Here is a 23160-nt window from a genome sequence, read left to right on the forward strand (position 1 = left end):
GTTACAAAGAATATGATAAATATTTATCACAAATTGAAGGTAGAATTAATACTAAGCCAGCAGGTTTTTTTTCTTGATGTTCATTTTGTGTTTTTAACAACGGCCTTTAAAGCAATTTGCTTTGAAGAAATTATATTCAAACATAAAATTCGATGATTTATTTTCTATAAGGTACCAACATAAAAGTACTGTTTGGAACTAAATTCCATATTAAGGAACTTGATGTTGATACCGGTAATGTAAAGCTACTTGTTGTGAATCCGGAGATAATGTTTGCCATTGATTACGATGATAAGAACAAGCATATTTACTTTACACAATACGATCATCGTAAAATAATGCGGTATGTATAACGTCTGATATAGATATATTAACTTTACACAATATGATTATCGTAAAATAATGCGGTATGTATAACGTCTGATATAGATATATTAACTTTACACAATATGATTATCGTAAAATAATGCGGTATGTATAACGTCTGATATAGATATATTAACTTTACACAATATGATTATCGTAAAATAATGCGGTATGTATAACGTCTGATATAGATATATTAACTTTACACAATATGATTATCGTAAAATAATGCGGTATGTATAACGTGTGATATAGATATATTAACTTTACACAATATGATTATCGTAAAATAATGCGGTATATATAACGTCTGATATAAATGTATTAACTCTCCTTCCCGGATACATAATAAGAATAATAAATGTCCGGGTCTTCATGATGTTCGACTAAACATCTTTCTTTAGTAACTACCACCATATTATCGACAAAAAAAGACGGTCTTCAGAAGTATTGTGTATATTCTAGCAGAGATGGTAATCAGATCTCAGAATCTGCTCCAAGATATTGACTCGTAAAAGAGTCGTAGGCGAGAGTTGATATCGTCTTACGTCAGTTATGCTCTGGAGAGTTACAATTTACGTTTCTGTATATTTAAAACATATATAAACTCTGACATTATTCTTTAGGTGCCATTTTAAATTTAAGAAAGTTCTGAACATAAAAAGATAAAGATGTGATATGATTCTTAATGAGATAACTCTCAACCATAGACCAAATAACATAGAAATTAACAACTATAGTTCACGGCCATTTATACTGAAATTTGATGTAGTAATACAAATAAATCTTTTTCTTATGCTTTGAATTGACATAAATGCATACAATGCATGACGAAAAATAAACTATGATGATTGATAGCTGTTTAAATCCTCCTCTGTTTGTGTTTCATTGTTAACCATACCATGTAACCGTATTCATTCCATATACAACTTATCAAAACAAAATATATCATTTTATTTCAAATAGATTTCCTTATCCAGCACAGAATGCAGTTATAGAAAAATTTGTCAGCACAGGCAGTGGTCCAGCAGGTATTGCAATCGATTCCGAAAATGGACATGTTTACTGGACTGAATATCAGAGTAACAGGCTCATGCGATGTAATGTAGCTAGATCCAATGAAGTCCATATAACAACTCTGACAAGCCCTTTTAGTGTACGAATCGATGTATCAAACAGGTATATTTCATACACAACCCTGGAATATAACCATATCAAGAGTGCCAAACATACTTACCTTGGCACTTGTGTAGTGGTAAAAACAGACCTTATGACATGTCCTACTTGTTCGTATGTAATATATAATGTTTTACATGTTCCATTAGGAGTCGCCCCAGTAATTATCGAGTTCAATTTACTCAAGTCTATATGGAACCCATTTACTCATGTATCCCGTAGCCGCACTATATGTAAGCGGCAATTAAAATGATAATACAATAGGTCTAAAACTTGATTATTAGGTAGTTCTTAGGCATTAAGTAATAGCCTGTAATTTTTCAGTTTATTTCCTGAAATCTAATGCAGATTATTAAATCTATTTATTTGAATTGTATTTCAACAATCATCTGATGACTGCCATAATGGTTACTGAATGTTGCCAAAACCAAGTCGTCCTGGTGTTACCACTTCCACTATAAAATTGAGAAAGGAAATGGGGAATGCGTCAGGCGATAACAACCCGACCACACAGCAGACAACAGCCGAAGGTCACCAATGGATCTTCAATGTATCGAGAAACTCCCGCACCCGTAGGTCTACATGTCTCTATGTCAAAATCTTTAACAGTACTCTTGGTCGTCCATTGTCGTCCTGTCATAATACATATAAATAAAGTCAATAGTAGTATACCTCTGTAAAATAGTTTTTCGTTTTTTACTAGTAATAGACACGATAAAAAAAAATTCGACAATATGAAATGGATACGACACAATGAATAGTATCAGATTCAAAAATATGAAACTGAGACTAGCATCAAATCTGTATTTTTCCTCGTTTTTGTGTCTCATGTCATCATGACAATGAATCCGTGGCTTTTTAAATATTTATATTGGTATCATTTCCTCAGATTTGTGTTACGTGATGTCATAACATTTTCTATAATATAATAGGGTCGTATCTCATATTGTTTGTTTCACAGATCTATATGACGACACAGAATGACACACACATAAGTGGTTCTTTGTTTATTACGGTCAACGTTCTATTTATTTGTAGAAGATACTGAAAGAGCAATTAAAACTCTGAAATGATGTCATCCCCATTTAAGAAAAAGACGAGCAAGTCTACAAAACGCTATATAGTGAACAATAAGATAGATTTTGAGAAAACAAGTATAATTTTATTAAACAACCAACCCTTCACCTAAATAGGAACAGTGGTGTAGCTACATAACATTAGATTTAACTTAGTTGCAGAAGGCTTGACTCATATATGTGATCAACAATCAAAGAGACAAAAGGCAAAGACACTAATCATTGATCTGCAAATTATTAACATTTTTTTTTCCGTTTGGCATCAATGGCGTTGTATCTTTTTCAAAAACCCGCTTAAGAATTTATGATTAATGTGTTAATAAATTAAGAGAAAACATATTTATTGTGTCTTCTATTACTGTAATGAATATGATTTGTTGATAACGTTTGATTTTGTCGGTTTATAGACATTATTATACCTTTTTACTGTTATCAAGAACAACAATAAACAGTTAAATCTTGATGATTAGACTTAACTCTAACGAAAAAATAAGAATAAAGTGTGTTCATATTTTGAACTGTAAATTTCTAATGTATATATACTTCAGTATTCAATAAATTCAATTGCCTAAAGTTGAAAGTCATTCCTTGAAAGGTAACAGATGTCACCACGAGATAATTCGCCATAATGATGATTTATGTCACTTTGTTTTCTCAAAGAGGTCTGCGGAAATTTCCATGAACAAATAAATAGATATAAATTCTGTGATGAATGTTTACACAGTTTTCGCTGTTGTGTCCTGAATGTTGTGACATAAGCCTAAAGTGTTTATGTTATGGTTGCGTATCCAAAACATATAACAGAACTATAAGTATCTATCATACAAGTGGGAGGTTTTGCTACCTATAAAATCAGGTTTAACATACAATTTTCCTTGGACAATGTTTCTACCAACTAAGGAATATGGTTTTCACTTGTTTCGTTGATTCATAGCGTACGATTTGTCAGTTTTTATGGGCCTCCAATCTAGCTTTGGGTTCGGTATTTTAGTTTTACTTTTATAAGACCAGGGAATTGTTCGAATTGTCATGTTTTTACATCCTAGTTTATGATACCACCAAATTATATTTATCATCAAATTTGTATTTAAATGAGCAACATCACAATTGAGGTAGGATAAGCTTTTCCATCAGGCTCTCCTAGAATTATTGGATATAGTTTTGGGCTCGCTTCGCTCAGTCTCTAATTTCTACGTATCATGGTTGAAAATGTTTTTTTTTTCTTCGTCTTTCATGTTTCACCTCAACTTTGAGTGTGTTATGTTTCCAAGGTATTCTACACTTGTTTAACTGGAAAGAATGCAGCTTTTTTTTATATAATAAACAGAGGACACGAATCCACCTTAAATAAAAAAATATGGAATTGGTATTAATATGTATTTGCATTCGAACATTATTTTAACTTAAAGTCAGTCACATATACTTTTTGTTGTAGTATGATAATATTTAAGTTGATTTACAAAGTAAAAAGCAGCATATACATGTATTGATGATTAAAATCAAAGCCTATTATTCTTATATATACCGATTTTGTCTGGCCATTATGTAGATGCATGAAAATGAACTTTCTAATATATGATTTGTCAAAAGCTAAGATTGTCTATTCCTGGATAAGACATTTTCAATAGTTCGTCTTAACAGTTAATTTGTGATGGAATGAAAACGCATTACATTTAAATTTGACCAAGGTTTGCCGCAGAGGTACATTCTTTATTGATCAATATGTTCATTATACACTATGTAATTATTACATTAAGGGCTAAAACAATTTCCGACGGTTGTAACAAAATTCTAAACATGTGGATTAATATAACCCGTTATTACAGGTGGCTGTACGTCGCTGAACGTTTTGCGCGAATAATAAAAGCAAGATTTGATTATAGTGAAGCTCATGGTATTGTAGATTTAAAGACACGTGTTGACTATATGGATTTAGGTAGGTTTTCTTTATCAATGTAAGCAACATAATCCAATATCTGTTCATACGTCATTTTATATGGACTGCTGAGTATATCCATGTTAATTAATCTGATAAAAAACCTATAAAGCTTTGGTTTGTCATTTGATTTGGCCATGTGATTAGGGACTTTCCGATTGAATTTTCCTCGGAGTTAAGTTTTTTTGAGGATTTTACTTTAAATTAGTTAGTTAATATTTTCAATTTACCACCCAAGAGTAAAATGAGCGACTTGATTCTGACAATGATGCCGAGAACTAAAACAATCAAAAGTACAAAACATTGACAACTCTATGACCTAAAAGGTAAACACCGACGAACGTCTACAAAACAATTAACAGATAACTTAAGACTGTGTAACATGCATTGAAAACAATTAACAAGACCTCCTTAAATAGCCATATCAAATTGTGAACTTTACCATTTTTATGCAGAAACATTACAGCAGCATCTGCACATGGACTGCCATTTCCCTATAATGCTTTCTTTGACATATTTGATAAATGGTTGCTTCTCACAAGACAGCTAGCAAACCAGATCTTCCAAATGGCGAAGTTGAAATCTACATTTTGATCATTTCACGGACGCGATCAAAATTGGTTCACCGTTAGGATATGTCCCAATATCGTTGAAGCAATTCCATTTCCCTCTTCCAAAATGTTGGCCACCGAATAAGACTTATTAACGCGGTTTTACTTGTATGAGTTATACGATGGGTGTCACACGCTGACGAGATCTCTTAACTTTGCGATTCACATGAGATCATTCCGGCTTTTGATGGGGTTCTATCGCTCGATCTTTAAATTTATATGTATTTTGTACGTGTTGTTTGAGTATTTTGTCTTTTTACATTTTTTGCAATGGCGTTGTCAGTGTTCTTTTGAGTGTCTCTTTTGATATCTTTCGACTCCCTTTAACAATAAGTTTTTGTCCGGTATTATACTTCTGATTGTTGTTAACAAATGCAGTTCTTTTATAAAGTCATTTGACTTATAGTTTAGCAGTCGAGTTACTAGGCGTCATCTTAGTAACTGTTATTGATTATGTTTTGTATGTCATGCTGGAAGAAAATAAAGAGAATGTTCTGTGATCTTAACGTTTTTGTTAGACAGGAATGAAGACAAACTGTATTGGACAACGTTTCATTACCCTGTTAACTTAAAATCAGCAAGTGTCAGAGCATGTGATGTTAAAACACGTTATACCACGGGGCATACAGATCAATTCTGTCCTATTGGTGTTTATGGTGGTGCAATATTCTATACCAGTAATAAAAACCTATTAATGTTGAATAAAACTGAAGGACATTCACCAACTAGCGTGTATACCGACAGTAACAACATATATATATGTGTATCACCAAAGGGGTAATATATATTTTAGATCATCATTCGATATTTGTCATCACTTTTTATGCTCAGTTACAGTTAGCAAAATTCTCTTCATATACAATGAGTTCATTTTTCAATTTATTATGATTTCCTTTATAATAATAATTCATTTAGTATGATTGATTGTTTGTTGTGTGTACTTTCTTGCTGTAAATTATGTTTGCTTTTTCCAAATAAGCATGTCTTACTTTTTTATTTTATCTTGATTACATATATACATGTATCTGTCTTGGACAACTATTATACTATGTTTAAATGATTGTTTGTTTATTATTTAACTACGATATAAAGTATGCGGAAAAATTATTTAGCAGATATACAGATATGAACAACCTTTTATTATTTGTATGAAAGATCTTATCAATGACAATGTTCATTTTTGAATAGCGTTTGTATGTAAAACAGATGTAAATATAAAGAACGTACTGGTCATTGACACGCCAAACTGACGGTTTGTCTATTTCAGATGCATCAGTGGCGGTCGAATTAAAATTGTTGGTTTATACCGCAACTCTGAATATTGTTTTGTTAAAACATTTATAATTCTTTAGAGAAATTTATCTCATAAAATTATTGACGTATAGGCTTACTAAATAACAATTCGCATTGTTTTTGTAAAAGTGTACCCAACGTCTGTACACGTCCATACGCTTATTAAACGCTTATTTAACGCAGTTCGCTTTATTGATATAACGTATATGATACTCGAATTATTGCTGTTGTTTTCAACTTTATGTATATATAAAATTGTGTGCTTTTAATTCGACAGATTCGTATAATAAACATATGTCTTTAAGATAGCTAATTTGCTACAGTGAATACTTTGTCACATGTCAGTGATATGCAAATAATATTTGAAAATATTACACAGTTCTTGGTGCTTTTTTTTCATTTTCTAAGAGGTACGTAACATATATTAGTTTTAATACTTCTATCATATTCAAATTATTTTGCATTTAAGTATCAGAACACGAAGACTTTACTTCAAATTTACAAAAGAGGGGCGAAAGATACCAGCGGGACAGTCACACTTATAGATTGAAAATAAACTGATTACGCCATGATAACGCCATGGCTAACAAATAAAAAGACAAACAGAACAATAATAGTACACAAGACACAACATAGAAAACTAAAGACTAACCAACACGAACCCCACCAAAAACTGTGGGTGATCTCATGTATTTCGAATGGTAAGCAGGTCATGTACAACAATCAAATCAGACTTTTTTATTCGTACGACAGCTATCAATTTCACAAAACAATCTCGCAGTATATGTAAACAACAGATGTAAAGAGATCAATGATTAGAGATAAACACATACATTCATTAAAGCAGCAAATACTTTCGTCTTAAACGGTTAAAACATATCTTAATGTGCGTGTGATTAGATATAATCAGATGTGGTATGAGTGTCAATATGTCTCAACTCTCCATCCAAATTAGATATAATCAGATGTGGTATGAGTGTCAATATGTCTCAACTCTCCATCCAAGTTAGATATAATCAGATGTGGTATGAGTGTCAATATGTCTCAACTCTCCATCCAAATTAGATATAATCAGATGTGGTATGAGTGTCAATGTGTCTCAACTCTCCATCCAAATCATAAAAGATGAAAGTACGGTCTTTAACACGCAGAGTTGGCTCACACCGAACAGCTTGGTAGGTTGTATTCAAATATGGTATTCGAGTGTACAAGATTGATATCCTAGTGGTGCCTTTGATTTTTTTTAGTCTATTTTAAATTTTCTGAATTAATTGGAATAGCATGATTTAATCGGAAAAATCCATTTTTTACGACAGATGTGTTGAGAAACAAAATAAAGACAACTGCAAATGCAAAGGAAAAATAGCTTCAAGAATAAACATGTTAAGGCAAGTATACAAGAAGCATTCTACAGATGAATGTTCAACCATATAAATAAACATGGTAAGGCAGGTATACAAGAAGCATTCTACAGATATATGTTCAACCATTCATATAAACATGTTAAGGCAGGTATACAAGAAGTATTCTACAGTTGTATGTTCAACCATATAAATAAACATGTTAAGGCAGGTATACAAGAAGCATTGTACAAAAGTTTGTTCAACCATACATATAAACATGTTAAGGCAGGTATACAAGAAGCATTCTACAGATGTTTGTTCAACCATACATATTAGCATGTTAAGGCAGGTATACAAGAAGCATTCTACAGATGTATGTTCAACCATTCATATAAACATGTTAAGGCAGGTATACAAGAAGCATTCTACAGTTGTATGTTCAACCATATAAATGAACATGTTAAGGCAGGTATACAAGAAGCATTCTACATATGTTTGTTCAACCATTCATATAAACATGGGAAGGCAGGTATACAAGAAGCATTCTACAGATGTATGTTCAACCATTCATATAAACATGTTAAGGCAGGTATACAAGAAGCATTTTACAGTTGTATGTTCAACCATATAAATAAACATGTTAAGGCAGGTATACAAGAAGCATTCTTCAGATGTTTGTTGAAACCATACATATAAACATGTTAAGACAGGTATACAAGAAGCATTTTACAGATGTTTGTTCAACCATTCATATAAACATGTTAAGGCAAGTATACAAGAAGCATTCTACAGATGTATGTTCAACCATACATATAACCATACATATAAACATGTTTAACCCCGCCGCAATTTTGCGCCTGTCCCAAGTCAGGAGCCTCTGGCCTTTGTTAGTCTTGTATGATTTTAAAATTTTAGTTTCTTGTGTATAATTCGGAGTTTAGTATGACGTCCATTATCACTGTACTATTATGCATATTTTAGGGGCCAGCTGAAGGACACCTACGGGTGCGGGAATTCTCGCTACATTGAAGACCCATTGGTTGCCTTCGGCTGTTGTTTGCTCTATGGTCGGGTGGTTGTCGCTTTGACATATTCACCATTTCCTTTCTCAATTTTATGTTAAGGCAAGTATACAAGAAGCATTCTACAGATGTATATTCAACCATTCATATAAACATATTAAGGCAAGTATACAAGAAGCATTCTACAGTTGTATGTTCAACCATGCAAATAAACATGTTAAGGCAGGTATACAAGAAGCATTCTACGGAAGTATGTTAAACAATAACTTTGACCAAAAAAACTTTGTTCTCCCTAGTCTAAAACTGTTGTATTGTTCAGTCGTGAAATGAAATATTTCTATACCATGCCACCAGAAACGGTGCAGTTAAACAACACTTTGAAAAAGTAAGTTATGTCACTGAATAGATAGCTCTGCGAGTAAATATCTAATGTCCGAGAGTAACACGTGTCTAGTAGCCAGTATTTCTTTTAAGGAATCAAGATACGGATATTGTATTCTGACATTGACAGTGTTTTATATAGTATTACGAAATGTAAAGCTGCTCTTATTTCTGGCTATACATGTGCTTTTCTTCGTTTTTAGTTTGATCAGCTCCTCGGTTATTGATTAGTTTCGGATTTAATCAGCTCCTCGGTTATTAATAAGTTTCGGATTTGATCAACTCCTCGGTTATTGATAAGTTTCGGATTTAATTATAGTTGGGCCTCGATCATCACTATAGAGATATGTGTAATCGATATCCGAATCTGATGTTGGGAATTGTTATCGTTTGTTTTTTTCAATTATTTCCATTGTTTAAAAGAGGAACGAAAGATACCAGAGGGACAGTCAAACTCATAAATCAAAAATAAACTGAAAACGCCATGGCAAGAAAGGAAAAAGACAAACAGACAAACAATAGTACACATTACACAACATAGAAAACTAAAGAAAAAACAACACGAACTCAACTAGAGGTGATCTCAGGTGCCCCGGAAGGGTAGGCAGATCCTGCTCCACATGTGCCACCCGTCGTGTTTAACTTTTATTTAAATTTATGATAAATAAACGACATCTAAAAGGTCTTTAAAATGTATTCGTTTTTTAATTAACAGGAATATAGATTATTGATGCCACAGACAATGTTAAAAGTCGTGCAAAAACAAGAGATAGACTAGAAACCGATATTGACTCAATAGTAAAGTTAGGGTTGTGATATTTAATGGTTACAGGAAACGGAATATCCAAAAAAACAAGAGATAGAATAGAAACAGATATTGACTCAATGGAAAAGTAAGGGTTGTGACATATAATGGTTACAGGAAACGGAATATCACTATATAACAATTGTTATGTCACGAAGCTTAGACATAACGATTGAACCATTCTAAAAAAATCCATCTCTATTCAAGGCAAAGACTCTATTCCCAAAATACCTTCTATCTTTGGCCTTTCAACTGTTGCAATTGGACCTCAACTTTGTGATTGGACCTCCACCTTTTGATTGGATCGCCACTGATTAGTCTTCTGTAGACGAAATGTGTCTTGTCTGTTTGTTCGTTCTTTCATGACGCTCACCGAATAGGAACAATAGGACAAGTTAGCTGTGATAGTTTATGGTTATAGGAAACAGAATTTCCCAAAAAGCAAAAGATAAAGTAGAAACCGATATTGACTCAATAGTAAAGTTAGGATTGTGACTTTTAATGGTTACAGAGAACGGACTATCACAAAATCAAGAAATAGAATAGAAACAGATATTTATATGTTACGAACATGTATCATTACTCTTAACGATCTAGCGCCCTCGTTGGAAAGTTCTTTGGCTAATATCTAGACGTTTTATACATTATGAATTGTTTAATGGTTTAATTTTAGTGTAAAATCATGATCAACTCTGAATTTTTTAAAAATATACCGAGAGGGAAAGAACGTGTTCCGTTTATCATGCACTCCAGCAGCACCTGCATACGGGGTATATATCTCCCAATTGATACGATATTCCCGTGCTTGCATTTCCTATCATGAATTTCTTGATAGAGGGTTGCTGCTCACAAGGAAGATATTAAACCAAGAGTTCCAAATGGTGAAGTTGAAATCATCCCTTCGTAAATTTTACGGACGCCATCACGAGTTGGTTGAATGTTATGGAATAACTGTTTCACAAATGATATCGGATATGTTCCTTACGTCGTAACTACAAACCCCTTCCCTTTCATGAATGTGACCTACCGAATTAGACAATTTACCGGATTTGTTATCACATAAGCCACACGACGGGTGCCACATGTGGAGCAGGATCTGCTTACCCTTCCGGAGCACCTGATTTCACCCCTAGTTTTTTTGGTGGGGTTCGTGTTGTTTATTCTTTAGTTTTCTATGTTGTGTCGTGTGTGCTGTTGTTTGTTTGTCTTTTTCATTTTTAGCCATGGCGTTGTCAGTTTGTTTTAGATTTCTGAGTTTGACTGTCCCTTTGGTATCTTTCGTCCCTCTTTTACAAGTCATTATATTTTTAAAAGTGTTAGATTTATAAGTTAAGCTACAATGTATACCATAGGTGTTTTTGTTGCTGTTGTTATATTACTTTATATACGTCTAGTGTTTACATGTGTGTAATAGTCTATTAATTACGTTTATCCATATTGTTAACATTGTATGTAGAGAGCCTTATTAAAAATTGATTTAATCCAAATGAGTTACTCTCTTTAAATAAAGATATTATTATTTTTATTAGGTCTTTTCACTTTTTAAGGAAAGACCTTTTGTTTTTCTTCTGATTATTTTGTTTCTTCTTTTTTTTTCTTCTGTCGTCTGAGATGCTTTTTTGTTTTACAACATATTGAATGGATGTTTGGCCAATGATGTTGTACAGTAATTAGGATTTCAAAACTCACCCTGTGTGACCGAACACTTATTCTTATAGGAGTTATATCCACGCGTCCCCTTTTCTTGTTATTCCTATATCTTTAAAACGGTAGAGATTTTATCAAACTGTTTTCACCAAATTGTTCTTTTACTCTTAAGAATTATTTGGTTAATTTTTACTGGAGTGGTCGGAAGACATCTAATGGGAGTTATACCCCTTTGAAAATATAAGATAGGCGATATGTTGGATAAATTCATACGGTATAAGTCGTAGAGGCATACTGTCTTTTCATATGAAGTTCTTGGTCCATTTGAAGAAAATTGAGGTCAAGGTCAAAGGTCAAGGCCATGTTATAAATTTTGAATGTTGCTTGTTATCGTTATTCAAAAGAGACTGGTACAGTTAATGATATGACGTGTTTGCCAAATAACTGTTTGCAATAAGGCGCAACTTCAACCTATTTCAGTCGAAGTGTTTTGATTAACCCTTATAGGAGTCTTCTCCCCTTACGTATTTGAAATCAGTATTTCTCCACAACCATACAAGTGATTGACCTCGAGTTTTCCGATTTGAGTTCACTGACCTTTGACTTTGAAATTAAGGTCAAGGTCAAAGGTCATGTTGACGTTCTAGATTTTGACCTGTGTAAAAGAAAATCTTGTTCATTATAAAACAATTAAGTGTCCTGCATATACCTATTAATCTAATTTTTTTATGTCAGTTTGAAGTACCAAATTACATCGACAAGGAGTGACATTTTCTAACATCGTTTTTGAAATGTCATTCTTATTATCAAGGTGGAAAGACATTCAATAGTTCTCTGAAGAATTGGTTTTTGGTTATCATTATTATCATTATTATATATTATCGTCATATACAACGATCCGCCCCTAAACTGAGACAGTGGTGTAACAGCACATCATTAGAAACAAGCTATAAAAATGAATTGAAAAAGACTTAATTCATCAGATGGATACACAAATGGAGATACATCTAACTAAAACACAGACTGGATTTGGCAAGTTCAGGTCCCTTTAATGGTCCTATCAAACGGTTATGCGCTTTAAAACCAGGTTAAATCCACCATTTTCTACATTTGAAAATGCATGTACCAAGTCAGGAATACGACAGTTGGTGTTCATTCGTTTGATATGTGATATCATTTGATTTTTGTGATTCTACTTTTTACATTCCAACTACAAAAACACACTTCATACAGATCTGAAAGTATACTCGCAGTTACGTTAGTTCAAAGTCAACAACATCAAATAAAAAAAAAATAAAGCATCTTAGAAAACAAATTGGCCTTTTAAAAAAAATTAGTCGGGCATTCCATAGAAATATCAGTAAAATGGTCCAATAGGTACAATGGGGAAAATGTATGCAGGGGGATATCTTGGTATCTAATTAGATTTATCCACGAGCAAGTACAAAAAGAGAAGCATTTGTAAAGAGTTTGAAAATTAACTTCGTTATTGACAAACACTTTCCTTTTTTTTTCACATAATACTACAATTAAGTTATGCCTATGATTAAAGTGTTAACTGATTTTTATTTTTTTGAGGAAGTAGTTATAGATGAAAAAGGTTACTAACTGTTTCCAATAATTGTATTTATTGCTCTGCAAATATATAATGTAGCTTTTAGCGGAAAATAAAACTTTCACCTGGCAAATTAAAAAATAACGTATTCTACATAAATCTTCCCTATCAGAAATTTAATCGTTATGTCTCTTATTAAAATTGTATGAAGTACATTCACAGACTTATGTTATTACATTAAATGTGACATTCGTCTCAAACCTTAAAACAAATTCATTATATGGATGATGTCACAATGTATAAAGAAATAATTTAATTTCCAGTATGCATCATAAAACGCTGACACTCCTGATTCCGGTGGGTTTCAAGTTGCTCAGTCTTTAAATTATGACGAAGTGTTTTGTAAATACATGTAGTTATAAGTTGTTTTCATGTTTTATTTTAGTTTTATCTTGGTACCATTGATAACTTTCGCTACCACCCCCTTTTTACAGTTGCTATATGTCAGTCAACGTCTGGTTATATGGGAGATAAAGTTCATTCTAAATTTTTATACATTTGTAGATTTTAAATGTTCATGGTGAACGCAAATCAAGAAAGGCGTTTCAAACCCATTGAATTAATAACAATAAGTGTTATTTTTCTTGTCTGACACTGAACTGGTAACAGGATTTTGTTAAATACTCTGAGGATTAGATATAGATGATTTAAAAAAAAACTAAAACAAGTTTGTAATTTATCCATCTAATTTTAAGCGCCCTCGAGGAAGAAAATTACAAAGAACTGTGTCGGACTAACTAAACTACATTCCTAAACAGTTATTTTCATTCGCACATTACATTATGTTACATTTTGAAGAACCCGCAATATAATTATAAAGGCCAAATAAGAATAAAATCATAGGGTGAAAGTGGGAAAATAATTTGACAAAATAAAATGCACAAATTCTGAAAATGAAGAAGACATAAAATAAATAACAGGAACTGTCCCTTTCCATATACAAAGCGAGATAAACCTCTTATTCTCAAAGCAGAAAGACTTTATTTTCAACTTTACACATATCTGTAATAACATTAACGGTACCAATTTTTCTGCACCAGATGCTCATTTCGATAATACATGTCTCTTCAGTGATGCCCGTGGCCAAAATATGTGCAATCCAAAGCTTATATAAAAGATGAAGAGATATAATCCAAAAGTTCCAAAAAGTATAGCCAAATCCGTGAAAGGAATCACAGCTTTGTTAGTATGATATTTCTTAAAAAACATCAAATACATTTTGAAATAAACGTATTATCAATAATCTTGCACTACATCTGCGAAGCCATAACATAAGTTTATATAAATCTATGTCGTACACAAGAGCTAATCTGCGAATTTACGATGAGACAGATGCTAGAACACTGTTGGTGTTTTCTTTGGTAAATGTGCATAGAAATGATACGAGGCAGACTTAACTGTATATATGTATCTTTTATTTCAACTTTATTGAGATAGAAGAGTTCTACAGTCACCCAAATTGAAATATTTAGTGAGAGAACATCATCTTTAAACCGAAAATTGAAGTTATAGGATACGACTCAATTTTTTTTTTCTTCATGAGAGGTTCCTGTGTGACATCAGCCTCATATAAATATAGAACAGGTCGGCAAAAAGAGAATCATAGTTGATGGCATAGGAATTACGTTTATTTGTTGCAAAAACACGTCGTCTAAACGTAACCAAAGTAGGGTCAATCAAAAATCGAGCATCTTGATATTGTAAGTGTCTAAAATTTAATTCTAATCAGTTTATTTTTTATCTACGTTGGCCAGTCTTTTTAATAACAATTCTTCAATTTGTCTGCTTAGTTGGAACGGGGAATACTTTTGTATAGTCTAGAAAGTCAAATGTTTAATACTATTGCAAGATGAAAGTGTGTAAAAGTGTATCTTTTTAAAAAGAACTTTAAATTGCTGATAGAGTAAAGCGTATTACATGCATAATATTTTTTATATCATATTCAAACATTTTTAATATAAGCGGGATTATGAATATTGTTATCGGATTTTACTTGTGTATCGGTAAAAACAATTAAACGAAAGCACCAATGTTACATTTGACAATTATATCATATCTAAATAGCAAGCCTTATGTGATGTTTCAATGCATCATGATTGTATTGTCATATTGGTTTGTGAACCTTTGTTGATATAACCAGTGTTTTAACTGCTAATTGGTTATATTTAATGCAAATTGAATCCCTATTTAGTACTGGATGGTTTGTTTATTAATTTGATAAGGACTATCGAAATTCTTTTAGAAACGTTCATTATGAATTATGAACAAAAATTCGAGAATATCAAACTCAGATGAATGATTCAGTTCAAAATAAAAAAAAGGAAAAAGATGTGGTATAATTGCATATTGGACAAATTTCAAACCAAATGACGTCTGTTAGACTGTTACACCAATGTGACAGGTTAGTAAAGGTCCATGTGTAAGCATATGTATGCAGCAATAGTTATCAATGCAAAGGTGCGAGGCTTATACTTTAATACGCGCGTTTTGGGTTACATAAGACTCATCAGTGACGTTCAGATCAACATACTAGTAGCCATATAAGTACAAATAAACTCATCATAGATACCAGGACTAAATTTTGTATATACGCCAGACGCGCGTTTCGTCTTCAAAAGACTCATCAGTGACCCTCGAATACAAAAACATTTAAAAGGCCAAATAAAGTACGAAGTTGAAGAGCACTGAGGACCCAAAATTCCAAAAAAAAAAATGTGCAAAATAATGCTAAGATAGAATATGTCTGCGATAAGAAATTAGTTTGTTTTTCGAATACTTTTGCAAATGTCCACATAAGTGATATTCATATCATGACCGATGACTAAATAAACCCATCATAGATACAAGGACTAAATTTTGTATATACACCAGACGTGCGTTTCGTCTACAAAGCTGGTGATACCCTTGAGGACGAAACGTGCACCAGCAGTGGCATCAACCCAGTAAATACTGTGGATTTATTATTATTTCTTTTGATACGATAAATGTTCAAAAGGAAATTATGAAGACTTTGCCAAAACCACGAAATTAAATATCCATGAGTTTTACTTGATCCTTGAAAATTAGTGCCCACGCAAATAACCGAATCCACGTATACGTCTGACTGCTTGGTGTTATACCAACACAAGATATGGTAGTATTAAGTAGTGTTTTAATGCACACTTTCCTCCTTTTCTATTTAGATTTGGTATGAGTGCCAATAAGACAACTATCTATCCAAGTCACAATCTATAGATATAAGAAGATGTGGTATGAGTGCCAATGAAACAACTCTCAATCCAAGTCATCTGCCAATCTTAACCATGAGTTCTGATAGTACAACTACATGATAACTAACGAAACTATCCTAGAACCAGTAGGTTAATCGTTAGTTTGAACGAAGAAATAAAATATGGTTCAAACTTATAGGTTTCATACAATACTTGCATATTTGTGCGGATAATCTATAGATTTATGAATGACATGCACAGTACACAAATTGCTATCAAAATTATCTTAAAATGGATAAGCTGTTGTTTTGAAGCCAGGTATTTTGTTAAGTGTCGGTATAATTTCAAGCATCTGAGAAGACATACATTTCTTCTTACATTCTATAATGTAATTCTCATTCCATTTATATTGAATATTATAAAACAATTGCATATTTTATATGAAGTTAAATTTGCAAAGATTTCGAAGATAACGATAATAGGTTTGTATTTACTATATTTTTTCAGGCTATTACTGAGAACGAGTAAACGTTAAATTATTGTATAATACTGGAATAAGGACTTTACTTGTTTAATAATTTTTTTATTTTGTTAAATTTGTGTAAGTACTTATATTTTACTTTAAATCATTTTTAAGTGAAGGGCTTGTTTGCTACGTGCTTGACCTACTTTTATTTCATTTTAAATCATGTTTAGGTGAAGGGCTTCTTTGCCACATGTTAGATCTACTTTTATTTGTTTTTGTTAATGCCATTGATGACTTATTCTTTTCTTGGAACATCAAACCAACAAAGTGATAATTATTGTTAAACTGAAATTTACATAAATCCATGAAATTCTAAAGATTTATTGTAAAATAACTAGTTTCTGCCACCTTAAGCCTAAACATGATTTTAACATATCACAAAATGTGCCTTTTTAAGAGTTCTACAGGTGTGTGGTAATATATTTCTTTTATTCACAGTCAATGTATAGGTCTGTTTGCAAGCAAATAGTTTTTACATGGATTTTAAGAATTATCAAATATCAAGACAGATAACTCTGTATCCCAATTCAAACAATGACATTCAATTGATTAGTTTTAAAATGATTATGTTCACCAAACAATGATTTTATATCATACATTATATAGAAATAACAATTACAAAGAGAGAAAAAAGTAAAATAAGCCTCAGCATAGTACAAGAAAAAGCTGATTATACTGTATATTATCTGTTATAATGATTTATTTCATAAGATATGGACATTTTCTTATTTATTTACTTTTTAACTATGAATATATGAATTCATCTTTTTTTATAGGTCTACTACATAGTTGATACTGTAGGACAGGCTATAGAAATAAGAAAACTGGTCTCTCTCATCAGCAATAGTGTGGCAATTCTAAAATTTCAACATGCGGCCTACACAGCTAGCTCATTTGGAGAAGAGATATGAGACTGATTGCGAATAAATGTACACTTAGTTTAGTGCATCATGGATCTACAAAGTGAAACATATGTACCAAAAATATTAGTTTATTCACAACTAAGCCTTTTCAGCACTGCAGTCAACAGAACAATGATAGTGACAAGAATTGAGACTATTTAATACCTCAAACAATGGGAAAATACTTCTTGAGATCAGTTGTAAGTGGTTTTATATCATGCATGAAACAATAAACTTAAGTAGTTTTAAAAACTGTTGGATAATTCATACACTGTACCAGACAACTCACTCAATAAAATTCATTAAATATGAACACAATCATTTTTTTCTAATTTTTTTGCATTCAAAGCAGTGAGACGGCAAAAGACGCAAATAATGCTTTAATAAATTTGGTCTTACAAAGCCTATTAATGTTTTCTTTTGTCCTGTAACCATATAAAATGCATGTATTTTTAATGGTAAAGGACTATAGAACTCAATCAGACTAAAAAAATGGAATTATATTGTTTTCAATGAGTGGTTAAAGGTGGCAGGTACCAGTTTTGGTGTACCAGAACATGTGTCCCACGCAGAAATTTTGTTATGGTTAAGTATTGAGGTATATAATTGCATCATGTGGACTGAAAAAATAAATGAATGTAAATTCTAGGCTATTGTACTACACAAGTAAGTAGTTGCATACACAGGTTGGGGATTTCCTTCACATATAGGTCCAATCAGATGTCAAAATTGTGGTCTCCTCACTTGACGGCATCCAATCACAGTGGGGGGAAAATTCAGTTTTATGTAAACAAAAATATCTTGAGATTTTGATGGTAAGGATAGGTTCGGACAAAGCTCTAATTCACTGAATATCCTTTCTCTCTTGAATTTTGGCTAAAATTCTTGTCGGCTTTTAGCAGGATTTTGCAGGTGAGGATTAGATTAGTATCAGAGCATCACATTTTTTGCCTTATTTGCAATGCATTTATAATTTTTTTAATTTCCATGCTGGACAGACACCCAAATTTATAGGTTTTCTATATATTAACATAAGCACGCACACATCTTAGTTCCTTGAAACCATACATTTTATTTGTATATAAGCTTGAATGAATTTTCAAGAAAATAAAATCATAAATCCATGAAATTCTAAAGATTTATTGTAAAATAACTAGTTTCTGCCACCTGGGTTACCGGCGGAAGTAAATTATTATTATTACTGTAAGTCTGTTTTTTGTTATATCTACTTTACGTGAGTCTGCATTTATGTATGCCGTCATACGACAAAATTATTTTTATGTCTACCTGTGCGAATTTCAAACGCGCAATTTTACACCAGTAATGAAAACATTCTATCATTTATGGGTAGACTTTACATAGATAAATTCAGCCGTATTTGACGTGAAACTGTACTTATGTGTCCCGTCATACTTTGAACCACACCATTATTTTATTTATTATTTTTACTGTAAGTCTGTTTTTTGTTATATCTACTTTACGTGAGTCTGCATTTATGTATGCCGTCATACGACAAAATTATTTTTATGTCTACCTGTGCGAATTTCGAACGCGCAATTTTACACCAGTAATGAAAACATTCTATCATTTATGGGTAGACTTTACATAGATAAATTCAGCCGTATTTGACGTGAAACTGTACTTATGTGTCCCGTCATACTTTGAACCACACCATTATTTTATTTATTATTTTTACTGTAAGTCTGTTTTTTGTTATATCTACTTTACGTGAGTCTGCATTTATGTATGCCGTCATACGACAAAATTATTTTTATGTCTACCTGTGCGAATTTCAAACGCGCAATTTTACACCAGTAATGAAAACATTCTATCATTTATGGGTAGACTTTACATAGATAAATTCAGCCGTATTTGACGTGAAACTGTACTTATGTGTCCTGTCATACTTTGAACCACACCATTATTTTATTTATTATTTTTACTGTAAGTCTGTTTTTTGTTATATCTACTTTACGTGAGTCTGCATTTATGTATGCCGTCATACGACAAAATTATTTTTATGTCTACCTGTGCGAATTTCGAACGCGCAATTTTACACCAGTAATGAAAACCTTCTTTCATTTATGGGTAGACTTTACATAGATAAATTCAGCCGTATAAGAAAAGCAAAATGAGAATGTTAAATTTGATGTATGCCTTTTTGTGCTACTTTGTTACATTTGTTGTTTATGTAGTGATATTAAGATGATAACACAATATTGACTGTTGTACCCCTATTTTTGACATTTTTACTCTTTGAGTATGTTTGTTTTGTTCATGCATCGTTGACAATGTAATGGAATTTGATGCGACTGTCATACAAGTGAGAGGTTTAGCTAGCTATAAAACCAGGTTCAATCCACCATTTTCTACATTAGAAAATGCCTGTACCAAGTCGGGAATATGACAGTTGTTATCCATTCGTTTGATGTGTTTGGACTTTTGATTTTGCCTTTTGATTTTTGATTTTCCTTTTTGAATTTTCCTCGGAGTTCAGTATTTTTGTGTTTTTACTTTTTACAAAAAGTATAGCTATCAAATATTCTGAACTCCAATGTATATTCAATAAAGAACTGTGACATGAACGCATGAGACCTGCTGGTTCATACCATAAAAAAAAACATACACATACATTAGTACTAATAGACCCTGATTTCTTAAATAGTACAACTCTGTTTCCATTGTAATGTGTGAAAATTGTACATTATAATGATTTTAACCAACACAGCTATGTCAGGTTTAGAAAACCCCTTAACTGAGAAACCAAAATCGAAAATATATATAAATCACCAATATAAATAAACATATCCCCATAGCTTCATAAAAATTGGTGAAAGTGTTTTTTGTTTTTTTTTTGGTTCTTGTCCGAATTGTTGACAACGTACAATCTAGACGGACGGACGGAAGGATGAACAATCGGACAGGTGTACAACAGTCATACGTCCCGCAAAATGGCATATTGACTTTTTTTTATGAAAACGGACAAAATCTAATGTTATCAACCAAGAACAATTTCATTTTTTAAAGAACATCAAAGGTCATTGAAGGATGATACAGATTTGATTATTTCTCATGTATCTTTATTATATAATTAAAAGGAAACATTACTACGCATCACACCTGTGTGAATATCTTCTAGCAAGCACCTGTCTTCTCTTATTACTATTTTCTTTTGGTATAAAAGTAACCTACAATTTAATCTTTTGTCATCGTAATAAAGTACATAGCTGAAATACACACACATTCTTTTATATTAATCATTTTTAATATTAACTTAAGCTGAGTTGTCAGTCACACAATATCGAATAGCAGGTGAAAGATATTTTTATCAATTTGGTAACAAGATACTAAACTTTGAGAAAAGCTATTATAGTGTGTGTCCTTGGGATGTTCATTTACCGACAAAAACTTCCGTCAGTGAATTCGACGTCTATTCTCACTATAATTCAATGAAAATAACTGAGTTGGGTGAACTGAAAAAGGGTATAGAAAAGGTGTATTTAGAATTATTAATGTGTTGTTTAATTTGCATTTTGGTAACTGGACTTAATACACGACTGCGTTAACCTTATGCAAGTACACTTACATTAAAAAAAAAATAGAAAAAAAATAAATTTGGTCTGTGTTGTAGGTTCTTATAACAACTAAATTGTCAAAAAGTTAAAAAAAATCCGTTGTGATTTTTTTTCAACACGAAATAGATTAACAGAGGTATTGATATTGATTTGCATACGGTCAAATGCTTGTCATTGCAGCTCAAATATTAAGGGCTGTTCTCGTAAAGGCTTCACTAATTTTCCTTTTGTTAAGTTACAGGACTGAGGTTCTATGATAACCTATCAGGGAATGATGGCCAATTTAAAATAAGCACATCTCTGCAACATTTTATTAGATATTTAACAGTTATCTCGCGTCGAACACAAAAATTTATTGACAATAAGTGTTAAAATGTAAATATTGATTTTAGATATGACAAATAAGATTGATTGATAACAAGTCGATTAATTAACTCTAATGGCAATCGTTGCATGCAAATTAAGGAGTAGAAACGTGGATAAAGTGCTTGCCCTACACGTATAATCAAATTTGATATTTCTGTTTCGAATAAACGTGACTGCGAATTTATAAATCCCATACGGTCAAAAAATTAAAAACAAAACTACCGAACTCCCAGTCATATTTAAAAAGGGAATTCAATAAAACTTGACAAAATCACACACTCAGTTGTTGAACAACTATCATACTAGAAGGATGTTTAGCAAGCAATTAAACCAGGATTAATCTACCATTTCCTTCTAAAAATGCTTTTAAAAAGACAGGAATATGACAGTTAATTTTCACTTGTCCCGTTGACTATTTTTGAAGTTAATTATTTTTGTCATAATTGTTTTGCTTGAATCTAGAAATTGACAATGAGGGTCGGTAAAAATAAAACTTGAAATCAAAAGAGATGATTTAAACTTCCTACCTTCCATATCTATGTAACAACATTCCAGCTGCACATGCATACGGAGTACATAACTCCCAGTGTATATGATATCCCAGGCCTTTTATTTTCGATCATGACTTCCTTGAAAGATGGTTGCAGCTTCCAAGGAAGCTATCATTACCACGAGTTTTAAGCGATAAAGTTTTTAATTTCGTTGACGCAGTCATGAGTTGCTTGACCGATATTGAGTATGTGTTTCACAAATGTAGACGGATATGGTCCAATTGTTATAATAACAATTCCGTCCCTTTTCACCTCTTTTTGACCTATCGAATTAGCCTTATCATCGGCTTTGTACTAACATGAGCGCCACAACTGCTGTCAGATGCAGAAGCGAATCTACTAACCCTTCCAAAACAAATGCTATTTCACCCGATATTTGGTTGGGTTCAATATGCTCAGTTAATAGTTTTGTATGCAGTCTTTTGTATACTGTTGTATACTGTTTTTTATCTTTTGATCGTGTTTCATTTTCATTCCAAAACATATAGAACACAACGAATAGATTGTGTCATTCACGTGTTAAAACATTACACAAGACCGCCTCTGTTCAATTTAATTTTGATATAAATGAAAGAGGATTACGGGTCGTTATTTTCGTATCCTTTAATAGGTTAGGATATTTTTCTCTATATTTCTTTTATCTATCTTATAAAAACAATACTCATTGTAATTATAATATTAACACAATTACATATATATGAAGGTGGTTTTGCTGTAGTTAAGACACCTTTAACTCAGTTTCCTGGTCTGAAGTAAAGAC

General features: G+C 32.1%; 1 long non-coding RNA gene across 1 annotated transcript; it reads left to right on the plus strand.

The window, feature by feature from the left end:
• Nucleotides 1-208: 208 nt before the first annotated feature.
• On the plus strand, nucleotides 209-6832 carry LOC143084040 (uncharacterized). Its single transcript, XR_012980995.1, has 4 exons — nucleotides 209-343; nucleotides 1333-1545; nucleotides 4445-4554; nucleotides 5684-6832. It is a non-coding gene; the product is annotated as an uncharacterized LOC143084040 (long non-coding RNA).
• The last annotated feature ends 16328 nt before the right edge of the window (nucleotides 6833-23160 follow it).

The sequence above is a fragment of the Mytilus galloprovincialis genome, chromosome 7 (assembly GCF_965363235.1).
Source record: "Mytilus galloprovincialis chromosome 7, xbMytGall1.hap1.1, whole genome shotgun sequence".
Taxonomy (NCBI): Eukaryota; Metazoa; Mollusca; class Bivalvia; order Mytilida; family Mytilidae; genus Mytilus; species Mytilus galloprovincialis.